The sequence below is a fragment of the Canis aureus genome, chromosome 16, assembly GCF_053574225.1.
Source record: "Canis aureus isolate CA01 chromosome 16, VMU_Caureus_v.1.0, whole genome shotgun sequence".
Taxonomy (NCBI): domain Eukaryota; kingdom Metazoa; phylum Chordata; class Mammalia; order Carnivora; family Canidae; genus Canis; species Canis aureus.
In genome coordinates, this window is record NC_135626.1 from 15776658 (window position 1) to 15798917 (window position 22260).

Below are 22260 nucleotides of genomic sequence, written 5' to 3' on the forward strand. Positions count from 1 at the left end.
GCTCCTGGGCAGTTCCTGCCGAGCTGGGACAACAGTTCTGGTCTATGTGTGTGCATAGTCCTTTCTTTCCTTTTTTGTTTTCAATTAAAATTAAGTTTTAATAGCAGAAAATATCCATAACATAAAATTTACCATCTTAGCTATCTCTAGGTATATAGTTCAGTAGTGTTAAACACACTCATGTTGTACACCCAGTCTCTAGAACTTCCTTTGTAAAACAGACCCTGCACCCATTAAACAATTCCCTATTCCTCTGTACCCCGCCAGCCCCTGACAGCCACCATTCTACTTTCTGATAATCTGACTCAGAAAGAATTTGATTACTCTAGATATTTCATATGAATGGAATTGTATGGTATTGATCTTTTTTGTGACTGGCTTTTTTCACTTAGCATAATAACCTCAGGTGTTGCAACCCTGTGTCAGAATTTTCTTCCTTTTTGAGGTTGAATGGTGTTCCATTGCAGGTATGCATCACATTTTGTCTAGTTATTCATCCATTGATGGACACTTGGGTCGTGTCTACCTTTTGGGTGGTCCTTTCATTTATTTATTTATTTATTTTAAAGATTTTATTTATTATTTATTCCTGAGAGAGAGAGAGAGAGAGAGAGCACGCGCGTGCAAGAGCAACAGCGGCAGAGAAACAGGCAGAGAGGGTGCAGCAGGCTCCATGCAGGGAACCCGATGTGAGACTCAATCCCAAGTCTCTAGGATCAGGCCCTGGGCTGAAGGTGGCGCTAAACCGCTGAGTCACTTGGGCTGCCCTGGTCCTTTCATTTTTAGAAACCACTTGACTTAAACTCCAGGGGGGCAGGTCCAGGGCACTGTGTTCACCACTGTATCTTCAAATTTCTAGCACAGGCTTGACACACAATAGGTGCTCAGCAAACACTGGCTGTATGGCTGAAGTAGAGTTATAGGTAGTTTGCTGGAACGTGCCCAATCTATATAGTTGCCACCTTTCTGGAGATGTGGCCTGAGGGTTTCTCACCTAAATTCTTGTAATTAATCAAATGGATTTATTGTTTCAGATTAAAGAAGGATAAAGGAGAAGTGCTTAGCAGGGCCTGCCAGTGAAGAGCAAGCGGCAGTGAACCTCCCTGGCTGTGCGCTCCCAGCTCCTCATCAAGCACCAATGTGCCCCTGGCTGCCCCTGGCTCCCCTGGAATGTCACGGCCAGCAGTCCCCATGTCCTCAGCCTCATCTTCCGTTGCAACAATCCACCTCTACCCCTCCCCCATGCTTAAAAAATACTAATCAGTAAAGTGCTTTTAGAAAATAGGATAAAGAGGTCAAGATCCAAAGTATTAGGGTGAATTGCATGAACATGCTGATAATCAATGGTTTTTTTGGTATTTGATCATTTTTTATCTATAAATCCTCCCATAAGGTTCATATAATTCATTCTGATATTTATACTCAGCAGGGCAATGACCCCATGGGGTTGCCAGGCCTGCAGCACCTCCCTGGGGCCCAGGAGGTCAGTCATTCTACCTGAGTCTATGGTCATGGGGCCTGGGGTCTGCCTCCTTCTCTCCCGTTGGCACGGTCTGCCTCCTTCTCTCCCGTTGGCACGGTGGTTCAGGCAGAAGGACCAAGACTGAGACCAGAAAGGCCCATGGTCCTGGACCAGCTTGAGGAGCTGCAGTTCCTGAGACCCCACTGTAGGGGTACTGGAGCACACAGGTGGGGCCAATATGGAGGGGCCCTCCTGGGTAGGAGTGCATGAAACATGGTGTTTTGGAAACTGCCTTCCCCATGGGAGAGCAGGACTGCTGAGGTGAGGCATAAGGGACCCCAGCTGGGCTGAATTCTGAGCTGCCACCCCTCTTCCCCTCATGTCAATCCATGGCCATCCTCAGACCTTCTCTAGCCTTGCTGCCCATTCCACCCTGCAAAATGCACAACTGTAGCTTTTAATCACATGATGTCTGCTCTGTGCATCCAGGCCTATCACCCACTGCATGGCCCAACACCCAGCCACCTCTCCAAGAACAGTAGCAAGAAATGCCCTCCACAGATTGGAAAACCTTCACTTTCTAGTGAAGCTGTGGGATCTGCAAAACCCTAGTTGGCTCCTCATGTGTGGTTTACTGTGATAAGGCCAGCACAACAGCCAATCTTGAAAATGCCATTTAATAAGAAAAGACCCACACAGCCGCCATGGCACTCACAGGAGTGGCCAGCAGCATTAAATCCTCCCCATAGCACTGCTTTGTGCTCTGCTTCAAGGTTTTCATTAGGATTTCAGTTCACAGCCAACCTGACTGCTGATGGATATTAGCCAAGCCGTTCCCAGGGAATTTTAATTACCATGATAACAATTGCTAATCATTGGCATTTCCTAAATGGCTGTGGCTGGAGAAGGTGGTGATTGCCAGGCCCCATTGGGAAGAAGAGGATCCTAGGGGACCAGTCACTGAGGAGGGTGGGCAAAGGACAGCCCAAGACCTCTGTCCTTGCCCACTGCCCCACCCCTTCTGAGTGTTACCACCTCTTTTTGCCTCCCAAGCAACTCTGGAATGCACCTGCACAGATTCAGGCAAGAAGTCCACACCTGGGTCGGAGCAGGGGTACAGTTTGCAGACTTTGCACATGCTGTTCCTTCTACTTGTGATGCCCTTCATCCTCATCTCCCACCAAGACTGTGACACTGCCCCTAGGAAGTCTTCTGTGCCACCTGGTGCAGAACAAGAGCACCTCTGCCATGCTCTTGGAGGCCACATGGAGCTGAGCCCAATGGCAAGGCTGTGTCTGTGCCACCCCTGTACTCCCAGGACCCCACGAGGAGCCTGTGTGAGGCAAGAATGCTGCTGACTAACAAAACGGATGAATGAACGAAGAAGGCAAAGAAAAGGAATCATCCTCAGGGGACAGAACATGGGACTCTGTCTTTGGGGAGACAAGTTCTGTCTGCTTAACAAGCTTCCGGCTGGTCCAGTCTTGAAAAGCCACAAGAAATGGCCTATAAAAAAAAAAAAAAAGAAAAGAAAAGAAAAGAAAAAAAGAAAAAAAAGAAATGGCCTATCATAGAGAAGTTTTCTTGCTTACACTTTGGTCTTTTAAAAAAGGGCTCTTAAAGGGGCAACCCACCTGGCAGAGAGGCCGGACAGCCTTCCCCCTTCAGTTACCTGAACACACACACACACACATATGCACAGAGTGCCAGCCTGCCAGGAGCTCTACCAGGCAAGCAAAACTCCTGTTAGCATGACCAACAGGACCCCAGAACTCTGCCATCCTTGCCACCCTCACCAGACTCATCTCTTGCCTCCTCCTGGTCCATGCTTGGGATCAGCCAGACACAGCCACTCTCACTCCCTGGCCACATTAAGCTTGCTTCCAGGTTTTTGTACATGCTTTTCCTTCTTCCCTCCATGGGCTAGGATAAAGAAATCCAGCCTTTAGGAAATTACTATTATCCAGAAGCTTCCACAGAACTGTCAGGTCTCCCACTGCAATGCACACAAAATTATGTACGCCTGTTTCCCACACCAGATCAAAAGCTCAAAACTCCATACTGGTAGGATGCATACAGGGGCCCCAATGCATGATAGCACACAAAAATCTGTCATCTGAGGCTACTGAGCACATCCAAATTTCAAGGCTTTATGTAACTCAGGTTACTTAAGAGAAGCACTGGCTTAGAGGGTGTCATAGACTAAGCTGTGCCCCATGCCCCAATTCATATGTTGAAGCCCTAGGGGGCAGTGTTGGAACATGGGCCTTTGGGCAGTGGTGAGGGCTAGATGGGGCTATAAGGGTGGGCCCCTCATCGTGGGATTAGTGCCCTAGAAGAGACACCAGAGGGCTTTCATCTCTCTCCTCTGTGTAAGGACATAGAGAGGTGGCTGACATCTGTGAGCCAGGAAGAGCACTCTCACAGGGAACCCTGACAGTACTTTGATCTAGGACTCCAGCCTCCAGAACCATGAGCAGTAAACTTGTTGTTTAAGGATCCTGTCTACGCTCTCTAGTTATGGCAGCCTGAGCTGAGGACAACACAGGAGAAGATTCCCAGGAGGCTGTAGAAGATGAAAAATGGCCCCCAGTTATTTTCCTCTCGTCCCATCAAGTGGTGAGGTCTATGTCCCCCACCTGCTCTAGGCGGGTGACTTGTTTTGACCAACAGAATGTGGTGGTGGTGCCATGGGACTTCTGACCAGACCTCAAGAGGCCCAGCAGTTTCCTTTCTCACCGTCTGGGAACACCTTGGCCACCACGAGAGACTGCCTTGTCCAGTGGATGAGATGAGAGGCCCGGTGGACAACCAAGACACCCCAGCCATAGCGAGTGCCACCAGCAGAGGAGTGAGCCTTCCTGGGTCCCTCCCTATTGAATTGTCCAGGCCTGCAACCCTTGGATGAGCCCTGCTCAACCTCCTTGCTGAGCCCAGCCCAAACTGCTGGATCACAAGCAAAGGAATGTTGTCGTTTTAAGCCATTTAAGGCTCCTTGCCTCCAGTAGGTCACCTATCCTCTGTTTAGACACTCCTAAAAAAAGAAACAATCAGGTATGTTGATAACTAATTGAATAAAGCAATAGAGTTAAATTCAGGGACTTAAACGAAATAATTAGAAAGGAAAAGGCTCCTAGGAAGAATACAGTGCAGAAATATAAAAATGTAAAATAAAGGCTCAAAGATAAAAATGAGGCCATTTGGAATGTGGAGCACAAAGATAAACAGAAAAATGTAAAAGAAGTGATAAGGGTGGGGGGGGGCGCCTGAGTGGCTCAGTGGTTGGGCTCCTCTCTTTGGCCCAGGGCATGATCCTAGAGTCCTGGGATTGAGTCCCGTGTAGGGCTCCCTGCATGAAGCCTGCTTCTCTGCCTGTGTCTCTGCCTCTCTCTGTGTCTCTCATGAATAAATAAATAAAAATCTTTAAAAAAAAACAGTGATAAGGGACAGGGTCACCTGGGTGGCTCAGTGGTTGAGCTGCTGCCTTCAGCTCAGGTCTTGTTCCTGGGGTCCTAGGATCGAGCCCTGCATTGGGCTCCCTGCAGGGAACCTGCTTCTCCCTCTGCCTATGTCTCTGCCTTTGTGTTTCTCATGAATAAATAAAATCTTAAAAAAAAAAGAAGTGATAAGGGACAAAAATGCTCAATTTGAGGGGTCTATTTCCTAATAATAGACTCCCCAGAGAGAGAAAAATGAAAAAAATCTCCAGGCACTGAAGAAGAACGTGTCTTTAGATTAAAAGATTTTTATTGAATATAAGGCAGGAAAAATGAAAAGTAAAAAGCAATAGACACACATACTCATAAAATCATTTAGTTCCAAATATAAAAAGAAGATCCTGAAACTTCCAGAAAGAAAAAAACAGGCCTATGAGGAAACCAGAATCAGAACAACATCAGTCTTATCATCAGCAATACTAGACGCTAAAAAAACCATGCATCTAGAATTCTATCAAACTATCAATCAAACATGAGAGCAGAATAGAGACATTTTTAGACTTGCAAGGACTCCAAACTTTTCTTTGTATGGGTTTGTACAGATGGGTTCCAGCAAAATACTGGTGAAAAATAAGAAAGAGGAAGATACTGGGATCCTAGAAACAGTGTCTCCAACTCAGGAGGGCAGTGGAAGGAGATCCCATGAGGCTGGCTCTCAGTAACTAGTGCAGGCTGGAGCTGGGAAGGTTGTGCAGGGGTTTCTGACACGGCAAGAGAAGGCTCTGTACAACAGAAGATAAAGGTAAAGTTGCACAAAAGGGCACCTGGGGGGCTTAGTCGGTTGAGTATTTGCCTTCCGCTCAGGTCATGATCCTAGGGTCCTGGGATTGAGTCCCACGTCCGGCTCCCTCCTTCTTGGGAAGCCTGCTTCTCCCTCTTCCTCTCTCCCCTGCTCATGCTCTCTCTCAAATAAATAAATAAAATCTTAAAAAAAAAGGAGCTGCATAAAAGGACATAAGTTTCATGATTCTTTTGTCATTAGAAAAAAATCAATAAAAACCTTGAGGGAAAATTAAAAATCAGATCGGAAAGGTCATGATCTAAATATTAGGTAAATTAAAATGTGACAGAAATGAAAAATTAAAAAGGAATGCATCAGGTCATGTTATTAGGATCATTTTCATTTGGGGGATGCAGGGGTCAAGGTAGTTACCAAAATGTGATCTTCACATACCATTTGACCCTGAGCTGTTTAATGTTTATATACAAATTTTTAAAAATTCAAATCCCCAATAATTACTGAGCACTTGGTATATGTCAGGCACTGTCCTAAGAATTTTAAATACAATAACTTATTTAACCCTCAGCATTATCCTATGCTGTAGGTACTACCATCAGCTCTATTTTACAGACAAGGACACACCAGGTGCAGAGAGAACAGGGAAGAAAAGGACAAAACTGGAACCCAGGCAGTCTAGCTCTGGGATCTGCCCTCTTTACCCTCTCATAAAATCATATACGGGTTTGCTAAATTAAATGCTATTTATAGATTTCTCAACCTGCACTAACCTGGAGACAAAGTGCTCTAACTTTTCTTAGATTCTTTATTTGTCTATCTGGCATCCATTAATCACATGGCCAAAATAATGGCCAAAGATGTTGCTATTTATCCTGTGATGTGGCTTTTGCAGGCCTGTGAAAGTCATGTTGCAAACCCTCCGGCCAATCCTGAGTCCACACTACACTACTGCCTCAGCTAACCCTCACATACCACGCCAAACTCCTCTACTGTAAATCACCCAGGGTCCCTCCCTATTCCCCAATGCCTCCCTAAACTGCTTAAACTAGCCAATCTGAAGATAAGTACCCTGCCCTACCTTGCCTTTCCCATAGAAACCCCAATAAAGGAGAGCCTGGGTGGCTCAGTTGGTTAAGTGTCTTCCTTCAGCTCAGGTCATGATCCTGGGGTCCTGGGATTGAGCTCTACATTGGGATCCCTGCTCAGAGGGAAGCCTGCTTCTCCCTCTCCCTCTGCCTGCTGCTCCCCCTGCTTGTGCTCATTCTCTCTCTGTCAAATAAATAAAGTAAAAAAAAAATATTAAAGTTCTAACAAATTGGTCATTGGATGTTCATGTTATTGAATTCCTGGGCTGCATGGCAGGTGGACACATGTGGAGTTGGGCCATCTATGGCTAGTATACTGAACCTGGATGTGATTAAGAGAGAAAAGTTGGTAGTTCAGGAAAGGAAAAGAAAGCAGTAATTAAATTTTTAAAAAAGATCTTATTTATTTATTCATGAGAGTCACAGAGAGAGGCAGAGACATAGGCAGAGGAAGAAGCAGTCTCCCTACTGGGAGCCCAATACGGGACTCAATCCCAGGACCCCGAGATCACGACCTGAGTCAAAGGCAAGACGTTCAACCACTGAGCCACCCAAGTGCCCGGTAATTAAAAATTTTTGTAGTAGCACAGGATAGGAAAAGAACCAAACTATGCTTAGTTGAAAAACACCTGCATGAGTTCATATTACTGAAATTTCTGTCCCTGAAGAAAGCCAAGTTCCCCCTCAGATGTCACTGTACCCATCTAACCTCCAGGAGTCAGAGATGGGAAAAACTTGAACAGTTTTTCAAAGGGAACCAGGGCTTCCAAGCATAAAAGGCAGGCAGAGCTGGATCCCTCAGAAAACAGGAAGGGCCAGGAGCATTGGGTTAGAGGGAGACTGCTCTCAAAGACAGCTGGCCAGTACCCTTTGACCAGGTTTCCGTGGTGACAAGCTGAGTATGAAAAGCCATAATTACAGCCAAGGCGACAAGCTGATACTGAGCAAGGCAAGCTGACATGAGATGTGCTAGTGCAATGCACATATACGTTTTACTACCAGTTCGTGCTGGTAATGCTGTCGCTCAAACCAGATTGGGATCATCCTACCTTAAAGTTCTGGCTGGCAGCTTGATAACTTGCTGCCCTACTCAAGGAGCAAGGAGACTCAGCGTTTACACAGTGTGTGTGACTCTGGCATGGACTTGACCGTGTGCATTTGTTCAACATGAGCAGTGAGTGGGGGCAGGGAGCAGGTCCCCAAGGCCTGTTACCACAGAGGCAGCCCAGGGAGCCCTCTGTCAGCTGTAATGCCTACAACAGCAACCTCTACATACTCCAGGAAACTGGGTGCCTCTGTGATCCAGAAGGTGGCTGCGATTCTTGTCCTGAAAAGGTACTGTGGATCACATTAGCAAAAAACAGAAATCAGGTGCATCCAGTCTGCCTAAAAAAATTGCTCAGAAGTAGAGTTCATTTGATCAACAGATGAATTAAAATAAAAAGCTCATGAATGAGGAACTCGTGGTACCAGAAAATGAAATGATCAATGAAATAAAGACAGAGTTTAGTCTAAATAACTAGTGTATGTATAACTACAAAATGATAAAAAATGTGAAGGAAATGATGCTTAAAATATTGATGTAAAATAATCAGTTAACAAAAATAATCTGACCCCAGATTTCAGATTGTCTCAAGAAAAGTGAAATGTGGCTTCAAACCATAAGATACTTTGGAATAAACCTAACCAAAGAGAGAAAGGATCTGTACTCAGAAAACTATAGAACACTCATGAAAGAAATTGAGGAAGATACCAAGAAATAGAAAAACATTCCATGCTCATGGATTGGAAGAACAAATATTGTTAAAATGTTATAAAAATTAAAAAAAAAATAAAAATTAAAAAAAAAAATGGGATCCCTGGGTGGTGCAGCGGTTTGGCGCCTGCCTTTGGCCCAGGGCGCGATCCTGGAGACCCGGGATCGAATCCCACATCGGGCTCCCGGTGCATGGAGCCTGCTTCTCCCTCTGCCTGTGTCTCTGCCTCTCTCTCTCTCTCTCTCTCTCTGTGACTATCATAAATAAATAAAAATTTAAAAAAATAAAATAAAATAAAATGTTTATACTACCTAGAGCAATCTATACATTCAATGCTATTCCTATCAAAATATCATCAGCATTTTCCACAGAGCTGGAATAAATAATCCTAAAATTTGTATGGAACCAGAAAAGACCCCAAATAGCCGAAGGAATGTTGAAAAGGAAAATCAAAGCTGGTGGCATCATAATTCCAGATGTCAGGCTATATTACAAAGCTGTAATAACCATCAAGATAGTGTGGTACTGGCACAAAAACAGACACAGATCAATGGAACAGAATAGAGGACCCAGAAATGGAACCTCAACTCTATGGTCAACTAATCTTCGACAAAGCAGGGAAGAATATCCAATGGAGAAAAGACAGTCTCCTCAACAAATGGTGTTGGGAAAATTGGACAGCCACATGCAGAAGAATGAAACCAGACCATTTTCTTAAACCATACACAAAAATAGACTCAGAATGGATTAAAGACCTAAGTGTGAAACAGAAATCCATCAAAATCCTAGAGGAGAACACAGGCAGCAACCTTTGTGACCTCAGCCATAGTAACTTCTTTTAGACCACATCACCAAAGGCAAGAAACAAAGGCAAAAATGAACTATTAGGATTTCATCAAGATAAAAAGCTTTTGCACAACAAAGGAAACAGTTGACAAAACCAAAAGACAACCAATGGGATGGGAGAAGATTTTTGCAAAGAATCGTCAGATAAAGGGCTAGTATCCAAGATCTATAAAGAACTTGCCAAAATCAACACCCAAAGAACAAATAATCCAATCAAGAAATGGGCTGAAGACATGAACAGACATTTCTCCAATGAAGACATACAAATGGCCAAGAGACACATGAAAAAATGCTCAACATCACTTGGCACTAGGGAAATAAAAATCAAAACCACAACGTATTTCAAGTCAGGAAATGACTGATGTTGGTGAGGATGCAGAAAAAGGGGAACCCTCGTACACTGTTGGTGGGAATGCAAGCTGGTGCAGCCATTCTGGAAAACAGTATGGAGGTTCCTCAAAAAGTTGAAAATAGAGCTACCTATGCCCTAGCAATTGTACTATTGGGTATTTACCCCAAAATACAAATGTACAGATGTCCATCGACAGATGAATGGATAAAGAAGATGTGGTGTACATATATACAATGGAATACTATTCAGCCAACAAAAAATGAAACCTTGCCATTTGCAACGACATGAATGGAACTAGAGGGTATCATGCTTATGATTTCACTCATATGTGAAATTTAAGAAACACAACAGGCGACAACCATAAGGGAAGGGAGGGAGAATAAAACAAGACAACATCAGAGAGAGAGACTCTAAATTATAGGAAACAAACCAAGGGTTGCTAGAGAGGAGGGGGTGGTGGGATGGGGTAACTGGATGATGGGCATTAAGGAGGGTATGTAATGTAATGAGAACTGGGTATTATATACAACAGATGAATCACTGAACTCTATCTCTGACACTAATAATATACTATATGTTAATTAACTGAATTTAAAGAAGTTTAAAAAAGTGGCTGAAAAAAAGCTTTGGACTCCTCATCCTCAGCAGCAAGGGAAGTTATTAGACACTGTTTCTATTATAATATAAGCAATTAGACAAATACTGGCTTAAATATTTAAACACTAATATGTGTGTATATATATATACATATATATATGTGTATATATATATATATATATATATATATATATATATATATATATATATACTTATCTGTCCCTTTAAGACAATCAGCAGAATTTAAACTAGGGAAAAGTTTTGTCACACCAAAATACATGATTTTTGAGTTTTTTTTTTCCTCTTCCTTCTTCCCTCCCTTTCTCTCTCTCTGTCTCTCTCTCTGTCTCTCTCTCTCTCGGTTTTAAAAATTTTCTCCTTGTTCTTGCCATTTTTGCTTTGAGCAGAAATTGAGTTTTAGAGCAGCCATCTTTTCCTCATTGCTTGCTTCCCCTCCTTCAGAAAGCTGAAGCTGGCGGTCAACCCCTGAAGACAGAGTGAGTAGATATTAATTTATTCAAATAACATTTATTCAGCACCTCCTATGTGTTAAGACAGAGCCTCGGAGAAGAAAAGATCAAATGTTCTTGCAAATGAGTGGTCCAAGGCATAAATCCATACCAGGCTGGGGTCTGTGTCCATGTTTTCCTTCCACATGAGAGTGTTCATGCTCTGCCTTTGTGAGCTGTTCCGCGCTGATGCAGCTTCCCTACATCCATCCCCCAAGCACCTGGGGTGAAACCTTCAGTCTGTGATGTAGAGTGTGAGTAATCAATCCTGAGCCAACAGTGGGCTTTGAGAAGCACCAGGGCAGCGGGACAGAGCTCTCCTCCTCCCCCAGGCTCTCCACTTATCCCTTGGGAAGTGCTAACTCAGAACTGAGGCTTTAGCAGAAAACTAAATGAGACTCCTCTCAGGAGTATTTGTGTATTTGCATTTTAAAGAATGCTACTTTAAAACCTCCAGGTGTGTGTGTGGTGTGTGTATTGGTGAGTCAGAGAGAAAGCCTCCACTGTCCTCGAGCTCACCCTGCTCACCCTGTCTGAAAAGCCTCCAGTTCTTTGGGTACTGCTGATGGCTGGCCAGCTCCCCACCCTGGGGCCAGGCCTGCATCTCACCAGGAGGTAGGTGGGAAATTAAGCCCCAGCAAAGACGGAGCACACACTTGATGACCCTTTCTGCAACCCCACTGCAGGCAGCTCCTCCCTCACCCCAGGAGCAGGTGGCCCCAAGAGCAGGAGGGAGCCCTTGTGAATTTTCTTTTTCATTTCAAGTGGGTTTTGAGTAACCAGGTCAATCTGGAAGGCAAGCCAATTTGCCAGCATAGTAGAACGGAAAAAAATGCAGTGAGCAAAATCTTCTGAGAGTGCTGTTTTCTTGACAGATAATTTAAACACCTTGGCTAGATTATTTCTGAACCAAAGGAAATGCTTTGGCTTCCATTAACCTCTGGCGAGGGGCTTGCTCCAGTGAAGCTTCTGCACAATTACTGGTGAGGTAATTCTGCACAATTACTTGCCAGCCTCAGAGGGAGGTGGCTCCCAACAATGGCTCTCCACGTCTGCGGGCTGTGGGGCTGTGTGCCCCCAAGGTGTCTAGCCCTGCATCTCCCTCATTACCTGCACTGTGCAAAGGTCCCTGCAAGCCACTGAAAACAGGGACCCCATCTCCCCTCTCTCTCTGGTCCCACAGGCCATCTTCTCCCCATATTCAGAATGGTCTCCGGAATTCAACAAATCCATGCAGGCTAATGATGCTCTTTCACAACTGTTCTTAATTACTTGCTTTGTCAACACTGCATATAGGCCCCCTCGCACTCTTCATTTGCATGCAGCATGAAATCCCTTTGAATCCAAAATATTTAACTATCTTCTCGGGTCCAAGACAGATTTGAGAGGACAAGCGTGTTCCAGTGGTGTTTGGCTGCAGAGCACGCCTCTGTCCCCAGATGGAGTGGGCCATACACGGGAAATGAATAGAGCTGGAATCAGAAAATTGGACAGGCCAATTAGACCCAGCCAGGTCTTTTCAGAGGAGCTTTATGATTTTGATTCAATTCCCAGAACAACAAACATGCCTATGTTTAAACACAGTTTCAGAAACATATTCCAAAGCCAATATGACAGCATTTCTGGGCTGACCACTCCCTGGCAGGGCTCGTGGGCCTTGCAGGAATGCTTTCCTCAGCTGTGGATTTGATTATTGCTTCATTTCCAATTGGTCTTGTCCCTTCTTGGGGGAAAACCTAGAATTCTGAGGTTCCATGGCCATCCATCTTCCAGATTCACTGTAGTGTCTCTTACTGTTTTCAGCTCTTTTGTCCCTGCCTTCTGGAAGAGCTTTAAAAAAAATTTTTTTTAAGATTTTATTTATTCATGAGAGAGAGAGAGAGAGAGGCAGAGACATACATAGGCTGAGGGAGAAGCAGGCTCTCTGTGGGGAGCCTGATGCAGGACTTGATCCCAGGAACCCAGAATCATGACCTGAGCCAAAGGCAGATGCCCAACCACTGAGCCACCCAGATATCCCTAAAATTTTTGTTCCTATCACTGATTCAAGCTTTTTGGGGGTCTGACTTTTGCGATCCCTTGTTATATTTAAGAGGTGTGCCTGTGAAATCCAGCATCCATACTAAAGTACATAAAGACATAGTACACTTCAAAGAAACATACTCAACTCAGCACCTGTGAACTCATGGAGAAATTAAATATTACTGAATCTGAGAGGCCTCTTTAAGCCCTCTTTGTCTTCCAGAGGTAAGCACTGGGAATCTTGCATTAAGCAGTCCCTCACTTTTCTATTCAACAACAACAATAACAAAAAACATTTTGTTTTTTTGTGTGCATTTCTAAATAAAATTAATATTTACTATTACTTGTTTGATCATATTCTTGAATCAATGTATTCGTTGGTAAATTTTTTTCTTTTGCTTATTGTGATTTCAATTTATCCTTTGATGAGTTTAGCTGAAGTTCTTTTTTTTTTCACTGCTATTATTTTATAGCCACGATTTATCTATCCATTGCACCATGAAAGGCCAATTGGGTAGTCTCCAATTTTTTTGTTGTTACAGAATATGCTGCTACATGCATTCTTGGTCATGCTTCCTAGGGAGCCTTGTGAAAGTTTCTCTAGGTCGTACAACTGGGAGTGGGGTGTGAGGTGGAGCATCTTGCATAGAAGATGATACTCACAAAGTCCAGGGGCAGTGTGGAGATGAACCAGCCAAGGATGCTACTGAATGGGCCCCTCTGATTTAGTTTGTAGACAAGAGAGCATCAGGACCTGGCCCACGACCATGACATGACCCTCAATTTGATGCATCTTGGGAGCAGTGAGAAAAAATTCAAGGGACAAGGGGACAACCAGCTGCTGGGACCAGGCTCAGAGATGCAAATCATTATTAGAAAGTGGTCAGGGCCAGGCTGGGCTTCAGTTCTGGGTACATCAGCCCAGTCTGGGATGTAATTACTTACAAAGTCAAAGCAAGAAGAAGTGAGGCAGAGAGCTAGGAGTCCCCCAGACATTGGGGGATGACCACTTTGGCAAAGAAGGGGAGAAAGGCTGAGGGCCTCTATTTATTTATCCTGTCTTCCTCCAGCCCCAGAGCTGTCCTGGAATAGGAAGGGGTGAGGGCCTATTCTTGAGAGAAGTGGTCACAGGTTTGGTAGAAAACCAGGAGCAGGAAGCTGACCTAGTGGCAAGAACCAGTCGGACAGGTTCAAATCCCAGTTCTTTGTGTCTTCGCTGTGTCTCCTTGGGCTTGTCACTTAACATCCCAGAGCTTCCATTTGGCTGGAAAATGAGACACAGAGCCCCATGCCTGCTTCAGAGGAGGATCCCAATAAAGGCCGGTTCTTTTCTGCTTCCTTTTTTGATAGACGGTTTTCTGGCACTGTGGTATGTTATGTGTCTTGAGTTATTTCCTTAGAAGAGGGGATGGATGTGTTTTTCCAGGGCTGGCACCACCTAGGAGCTTAATAAATACTTCCTGAAGGATGCAGTCACACTCTACTCCCTAGTCTCCATCTGCAAAACCACTTGCTAGGGAGAAGGGCACAACTGTACTAGCCAATGTCATTTGACATCTGAAAAATGGGCAGGAAAATCTGATTATTCAAAATTTTATTCAAATTAATGCAGGAAAACGACCAAATTATATGCTTTCTCCCTAGCTTTTTGCCCACCGCCCCAGGAGGGTACCATGGCAAGGAAAACCAGGTCATAGAGGCCCAAGACAGGGGGAGCCTGGGGGAGCTAGGCTGTGGTGTCACGACACTATTATACCAACACATCCAGAGGGACAGTGAAGCCGGTCTGCACCTTGTTATACTCAAGGCTGGTCACATGATTCCTAACTCCACAGGCTGCTGAGTACCCTGGGGTGGCTGAGTAAGCAGGGGCTAGAGGGATATTGGTGTGACAGAGCCAAGTGCTAGGAGCTGTGGGCCATGCTCCTGGTGGGGCTTCATATCAGGCCATGTCAACTAATTTCCCTACTCCCTGTAGCCAAAAAGCCTCTAGTACTCAAGCCTTCCTGCCCCCACCTCAGTAGAACCCAGGACCTTGAACGTGGAAGGCGAAGAATTTCACTGGCTCCATGCTGCTCTGTGAACACGGTACAGTGTGTCCCCATCCTGGACGGCCCCTGGCCTCCCTGCTATACCTTCTCTAGGTCTTTGTTCACATCTTATCTTCTCAAAGAGCTTCAAGCCCTGGTTCTATTGATTACCACTTGGGGTCTTTGGGCAAGTGATCTCCTTTCTCAGTTTCCCCATCTGTCACATAGGACTACAATGAGTACCTCACTGGGCTCCTGAGAGGATAAAGCTAGATATTCACTGTCTAGCCCACAGTGGGTGCCAGACTGGATTCCTTTGGCATGCATGGGCAGGACAACTGGCCCAGTAGACTAGAGCACAGTGGTGACAAAGTCCTCTTGGACTGGAGAGCAACTCTGAATGTTCTTTCTCCAGCACATAGACACAGGCACAGGTAGGCACCCCAAATAAGGGGCAGGGAAGTGGGGGGGACTACTCTGCCCCCACACCCTACAGGAGGAAGGGGGGCTGGTGGGCCCCAGCATCCTACTCCTCCTGCCACTTCTACATATGTGGGAGGCCAGGAGCCTGTACTGATGGTTGGCTTGGCAGAGCCATGGAGTGTGGGAGGTGACCAACACAATGAGGAAGTCTGACCACCCGGGTCCCCCCGGGACGCTGTGACAGCAGTGCAGAGCCAGACAGATGGTGGGGCACTCAAGCAGCCGCTCGCCTGCCTGCTCCAGTGCCAGCCACCCACTCCTGAGTGCGCTTGTGGGCCTCCGGGGGGGTTCCTCTGGCAAAGCTGTTTGCAGCAAAAATCCAAACTGCAAGTAACAGCAGGACCAGGAGAGAACCAGCGTGGGGAAGCAGATGGCAGTGAGCACAGGCTGCCAGCCTGGAAGGCAGGCGCCATGAGGGTGCCGGGCTTGGTTGGCACAGCTGCTCCCCACTGGTGCTGGCTTGCCGTTGAGGAGCTCTTGCTTCTCCTGGCTTCCTGCAAGCCTGTGCCAAGGTGGACCCTCCACGGGGCCTACCCGGGCTGTACTGGTCACCATCCAGGCTGTGCAATTGAGAGATGAGTTAAAGACCACCATGTGAAGCCACTTTCCTACTTCAGAAGCCCCTCTTTCAGTCAATCAACAAACAGAAGAGAGGGGCCAGGAGATGAGAATACAGACTCGGCACCAATGGGCATCAGTGTAGGACCCCAGCCAGGGCCAGCTGCGATGAGACTTTGGGGGAAAATCAAATCAAAAGCGCCCTGCTGGGAAAAGGTTCTAAAGTGATCTGAACAAGGAACCGGCTTTCCTTTTTTGCAAATGTCTCTTTCAATCAGCAAATGTTTCCTGAGCACCTTTCATGTGCAGAGCACTGCAGGAAACAGAGTAAGTGTCCATGGCCCCCCTCCCCCTTCCCGGACTCTGCTGAGTTATAATCAGGATGTGGAATGAAACTGGGAAGGCAGAGCATGTGCTCTAATTGTATTAATCAGCTTTCAATTGCTTAAATTGGTCTTCTCCCCTCTCCAGCTCAGCTGCCTTGGAGAATGCCTGCATCCTCAAAGACTTACTCCAGAGCTACAGGCCCTAAAAAGAGCTAGAGGAAAGGTTTCTAGAATCCTGGGGAATTTATTTTTTTAAAGATTTTATTTATTTATTCATGAGAAACAGAGAGACTGAGAGGCAGAGACACAGGCAGAGGGTGAAGCAGACTCCATGCAGGGACCCGATCCCTGGTCTCCAGGGGTCACGCCCTGGGCCAAAGGCAGGCGCTGAACAACTGAGCCATCCAGGGATCCCCAATCCTGGGGAATTTAGAATCTAATTAACTTCTCCATGGGTTACAGTGTAACTTTGAGTGTGTGCCACTCTATTTTTTTTTTAATGAATCGAGATTAAAGGCTAATATATATATAAAACATGTCCATAGCTTATTTAAAGAGGAATAAAAGCAAAGTCTGGCTCTAGACTTCTCCCCCATGTCTGTGCTTGCGTGAAAACTACTTTCTGTTGTGCACTGGATCTTGTCATCCCGCCTTCTCTTTTTCTCAGTTTTCTCTTAACGGGCTTCATCTACTTGTAGGCTCAGCTGCATCCTTGAAATGGTCCTCTGGCTCACAAAGTCTGTCTTGGGGTTCTGTGGTCCTGCCTGATGTGCCATTTAACCAGTCTACCGAGGGCTGCTTCATTCCCCCTTCTGGTTTTGTTTTGTTTTTTTAAATTCCATTTGCCAACATATAGTATAACACCCAGTGCTCATCCCATCAAGTGCCCTCCTTAGTGCCCATCACCCAGTTACCCTGTCCCCTCACCCTCCTCCCTTCCACAGCTCTTTGTTTCCCAGAGTCAGGAGTCTCTCATGGCTTGTCCCTTCTGGTTATTTAAATCTTGAACACATGTCTGAGTTTATTCATTTGACCACAAAGAAGTCAGGAAAGTGACCACAAAGTGTGCCTGTTCAGGGAGGGAATGGAGATGGGGGTGGGGGGAAGGAGTTCAGAGATCGAAAGCTTACCTAGAAGCAAATTGAAAAAAGGCTAATTGGGTAAGGATTGTAGTTTTGTGTGGTCACAAAGACTTCATATTCACGACAGTTGGTATAGCAGAAATAAAGACTCGGGACTCCAGGCTGTTGGGTGTGCCAACCAGAGATCAAAAATCAAAAACAGTAAGAAGCAAATGGTAAGGAAACGTGTGTGACTGCTAATGGGAATGACAAGGTTTATTGCTTTACAAAATTACTGAAGCATGGTTCAGTTGAGTTTTTAAATTTATAACATTTCTCATTTTTAGAAATGAAAACGTTTCAATGGGTATTTTTCAAATTTGCTGATTCCCTTTTTAAAGGTCCTATTTGTTCAGTGTGGTTTCTCCTCTGTCTCTTATCTCTTTTATTTCACTAATTTAAAAAATGTATTTATATCTCTTAATTTCTCTATTATCCCCAGTTTTATAGACACCAATCCTAGCTGTTACATTTGCTGACTCTCCCTCATGGTGATTCTTTCCACATATGGTTGGCAGACAACAGGGGCACAGAATTTTGAGTGGGAAAGATTATTATCAATTCTACCATCAGTCAATTTGTCTTTTTGTGTAAAGGCAAGAACTACTGGGGTGCCTGGGTGGCTCAGTCGATTGGGGTTGTAAGATGGAGCTGCATGTTTTCTGGTTCTGTGCTCAGCGGGGAGTGTGCTTGAGATTTCTCTCTCCTCCCTCAGCCCCCTCCCCTGCTCTCTCTCTTTATCAAATAAATATTTTTGAAAAATTAAAGAATAAAAGCAAGAGTTATTATTAGATAGCAAAAGACTCAGAAAACACCATCCATGTGCCCTTATTTACAATTACATAAAATTATATACCAGCTAATTATTGGATGAATCAAAATAGTAACTTGAGAGCCTATAAGAAAAGAGGGAATATAAATGCTGGTGTTTATTTTCCCCTTCTAAGAACCCATTCTGAGGATATAATTTAAAATTTAGGCAAAGAGTTGTGTACAGATGTATACTGCGGTTGTTAAAAAGAAGGGAAAAAAAGGAAGTAACTTAGATATCCTAAATTAAAAGAAATAGCCATATGGCAGAATATTTACAAAGAGTTACTGATTATTTTGGAACTACTTACGATATAATGTTAATTTTAAAACACAGGTTCAATAATATAAAGAAAAAAAGTCAGAAAAAAAGTCAGAAGTAAACATGCCAAGATGTTAGCAGTGATTGTCTCTGAATCATAAGATTTTCGATTTGGGGGTTATTTCTGTTTTTTAATACACTGTAAATGTCAATGATTCATATTAATTTCATAATCAGAAAAGAGTAAAATGTATATAATGTTTCAAAAAAAAGGAAAACTTTGGGGCGCCTGGCTGGCTGAGTCAGTAGAGCATGTAACTCCTGATCTCAGTGGTGTGTTTGAGCCCTGCAATGGGGAAAGAGGTCACTTAAAAATAAAAAAAAACTTTAAAATTTTAAAAAATTTATTATTTTTATTATTTTTTAAAGATTTTATTTATTTATTCATGAGAGACACAGAGAGAGGCAGAGACATAGGCAGAGAGAGAAGCAGGCTCTATGCAAGGAGCCCAATGTGGGACTCGATCCTAGGAATCCAGGATCACATGCTGAGCCAAAGGCAGACACTTAACAGCTGAGCCACCCAGGCGTCCCCTAAAAAAAATTTTTAAAACGAAAACTTCTGAGAGTAACAACAGCTAAGAACTTAAATAACATGATTAGGAGAGATGAAACACTGACATTATAGTACATGATTTATTCTCAAAACAATATAGCCAGAGCATCCTTTAAAAAGAGGGAGAGGAGGGGCACCTGGGTGGCTCAGTTGCATCTGCCCTCTGCTCAGGTCGTGATCTCAGGGTCCTGGGATCAACCCCTGCATTGGGCTCCCTGCTCAATGGGGAGCCTGCTTCTCCCTCTCGCTCTGTGTGTGTGCTCGTTCTCTCCATCTCTCTCAAATAAATAAATAAAATTAAAAATAAAAAGAGGGAGAGGATTCGGGTCATGTCTCTCCTCTACTCAAGACCCTCCATGGGTTCCCCATTTCACTTAGAGTAAAATCCAAAGTCCTTACAATGGTCTAGAAGGACCAACCTGCTCTGACCCTGGCCTTACTCTGACCTCCTCATCCAGTCACACTGGTCTCCTTGCTGCTCCTCAAACCCACCAAGGACACACCTACTTCAGGGCCTTTGCACTCACTGTACCCTCCACTTGGAATATGTTCCGATCACATAGCCACATAGTGTCTCCAACGTCATCTTGCCAGTAAGCCCTTCCCTGACTCCCATGTAAAATATAGCAGCTACCAATGTTTTCAGCACCCTGCTCTTTGTCCTGAGCATTTTGTCACCATCTGTAACATGCCAGAATTTACTTTAGGGTGTCTGTGATCTCCTTTCCCCACAAGAGAGTTATTTTGCCTGGCACATAGAAGATGCTCAATAAATACGTGTTGAATGCTTGAATAAATATATGCATTAGATTAGGGACTGCATGGCAGCCCGGGTGGCTCAGCAGTTTAGCGCCGCCTTCAGTCCAGGGCCTGATCTTGGAGACCTGGGATCGAGTCCCATGTCAGGCTCCCTGCAGGGAGCCGGCTTCTCCCTCTGCCTGTGTCTCTGCCTCTCTCTCTGTGTCTCTCATGAATAAATAAATAAAATCTTAAAAAAAAAAAAAGATTAGGGGCTGCAGTTCGCACTGCTGTACCACTGAGGTACATAAGGTGGGCAGCAAACCAACGTGACAGCCCCAGGGACATTTAACCAGTATCCAGAAAAAATAACATACAATTACAGTCAGAGAGGACAGAAGGGAAGCATCAAAAGGAAAGATAGACAGGAGTGTCTGGGCATAGCAGTAAGAGTTTCCATTGGAAAATTCAAGTTCTCCCATTGGATGTGGCTTCTGCTGCAGGACAGAACACCACATTTTTATCACAGACTCAGAATCAGCTATGTGCGGCACTTAAAATGACATTCTAAATGCTCTATCTTCTTGTGATTAGATAATTTTTTAAGACAAAAAGGCATGAGAAAACCAATTACCCTGTCACTCTCTCACCCCAAAAGCAGGCAGGGAAATGCAGCATCCAGGTATGGTCCCCACAGGCACCCAGATGCCTAGACACATGCACTTTCACAGCCTGTCTACACACTCACCCTCCCAGCTGTCCACTGTGTGCCCAGTGCTGCAGAGAGGAAATGGGCCATTCCTGGTCCTGCTAAGTTATATCAACCTCTAGAAATTCAAGGACAAACTGATAGCATAATGCACAGCCTCATATTCTTTGCCTTAGAAGAGATAAGAAAATTCACCCTAAGTTATTTTGGACTTTTCTGGGCACCAGAGCACTCTGAAGATTAGGATGGGCCAGTGGTGGGCCCTGTGCGTGGCAGCTCAGGAAGGTGAGGGGGTGTGAGGGCACCCTGTGGGGGGCTGGTCAGGGGCAGCTGCCTCCTCAATGCTCCACTAAAGTGTTCTGTTTGCTAAATTTGTCTTCCACCTCCTTTTCCCGGATAGCTCCTTCCTCTCTGTCCTCCCACAGCTTGGCAGGTGGAGGGGTGACCGGCACTTCATCCTGCTCAGTGTCTGCCACAGGATAATCTCTGGAGGGATTTCCTTTCTCCTGACAGTTGGTATCTGCATCTTAAAAAGGGAGCCCCCCACCTCCAAGACCAGAAGGACCTCAGGTTCAAGGTGGGATTTCTGGCTGGGTGAGAGGGAGGCCTCTGATATTACGAAGTACCTATCCTAGGCCAGACATTCTGTGCATTTTATACGCTTCAGTGACCTTGCTGATTTCCATGACACCTCTAGGAAATTGGTGCTTTCATCTCCATTTCAGGGAGAGAAATCAGGTACCTCTGGGCAAGACAAAGTGTTGATCCATACTCTTAAGACCTTCTCTGTTCCAAAAACACAGCAGTGACAGATAAAAATATTCTAAAAACAAACAGAAAACTTATCTGTGTTTAAAAATAAGATCTATCTACCTATCCAACAGATCAGAAACTCCAAAGTTACTATTTTGAGGGGCTGAAGACAGAGCCTGCTGGGGTCTGGGTACAGAAGCAGATGGAGGAAGCCAAAAGCCAGGGAACAGGGGTTAAAAGTGGTGCCTGGGGGGTGGGGCCCAAGAGCCAGAGTCACTGAAAATGGGAACTGGTGAAGGGATTTCCCACCTTGAGAAGGAGGCTGAAAAAAGCAGAGACTGCCTCCTGGCCCAAGACCAAGAATGTGACCGCTGAGGCAGCTGGAAGTAGCACACACACATCCAGGGCCTGGCTAAGCTGCCTGACGTAGTGATGCTCAGCTCTGGGCACTGTCACTATGGACACAAAGCCCATCGCTAACCCAAGACACCCGGCTCTGCACTGACATGGGAGGTGAGAAGAGGGACCCGGGACCTGGGTGGAGGAAATGCAAGATCTTTTCACAAGGACAGCTGGGTGGAGATGGTGGGAAGGGAGACAGATGGACTCCCATTCAAGTGTACAAACGCAAATTCCAAAAACACCTGAGGAAAGCAGACGCTAAGAATGGCATCCGACAAAACCAACAGTTGGGAGTTAACCTCTAAGGTTTAGTGAACTAAAGACTCTCCAGAAAGTATCCCAGCAAGATAAAGAAAGAAACAGGAAAGAGCTGTTGGGAGCTCCAGGAGGATGGACTGAGGCTCTACAAAGTATCCAACGGGACTTCCAGAAGAGGAGACATGCATTAGCAGGAGAGCAACATGTAAGGACAGCATGGCTGAAAATCTCCCATAACTGAAGACCTTTTATGGATCCTCAGATTAAAAGCCCATTATTGGTTGCCAAGCGAGTTAAGTGAAAAAAATAACTCCACATCTGGAAAAGC

General features: G+C 45.1%; 1 protein-coding gene across 1 annotated transcript in view; it reads right to left on the reverse strand.

Moving 5' to 3' along the window:
* RPH3AL (rabphilin 3A like (without C2 domains)) overlaps window positions 1-22260 on the reverse strand; it is a 101867-nt gene that overhangs the window by 30237 nt on the left and 49370 nt on the right.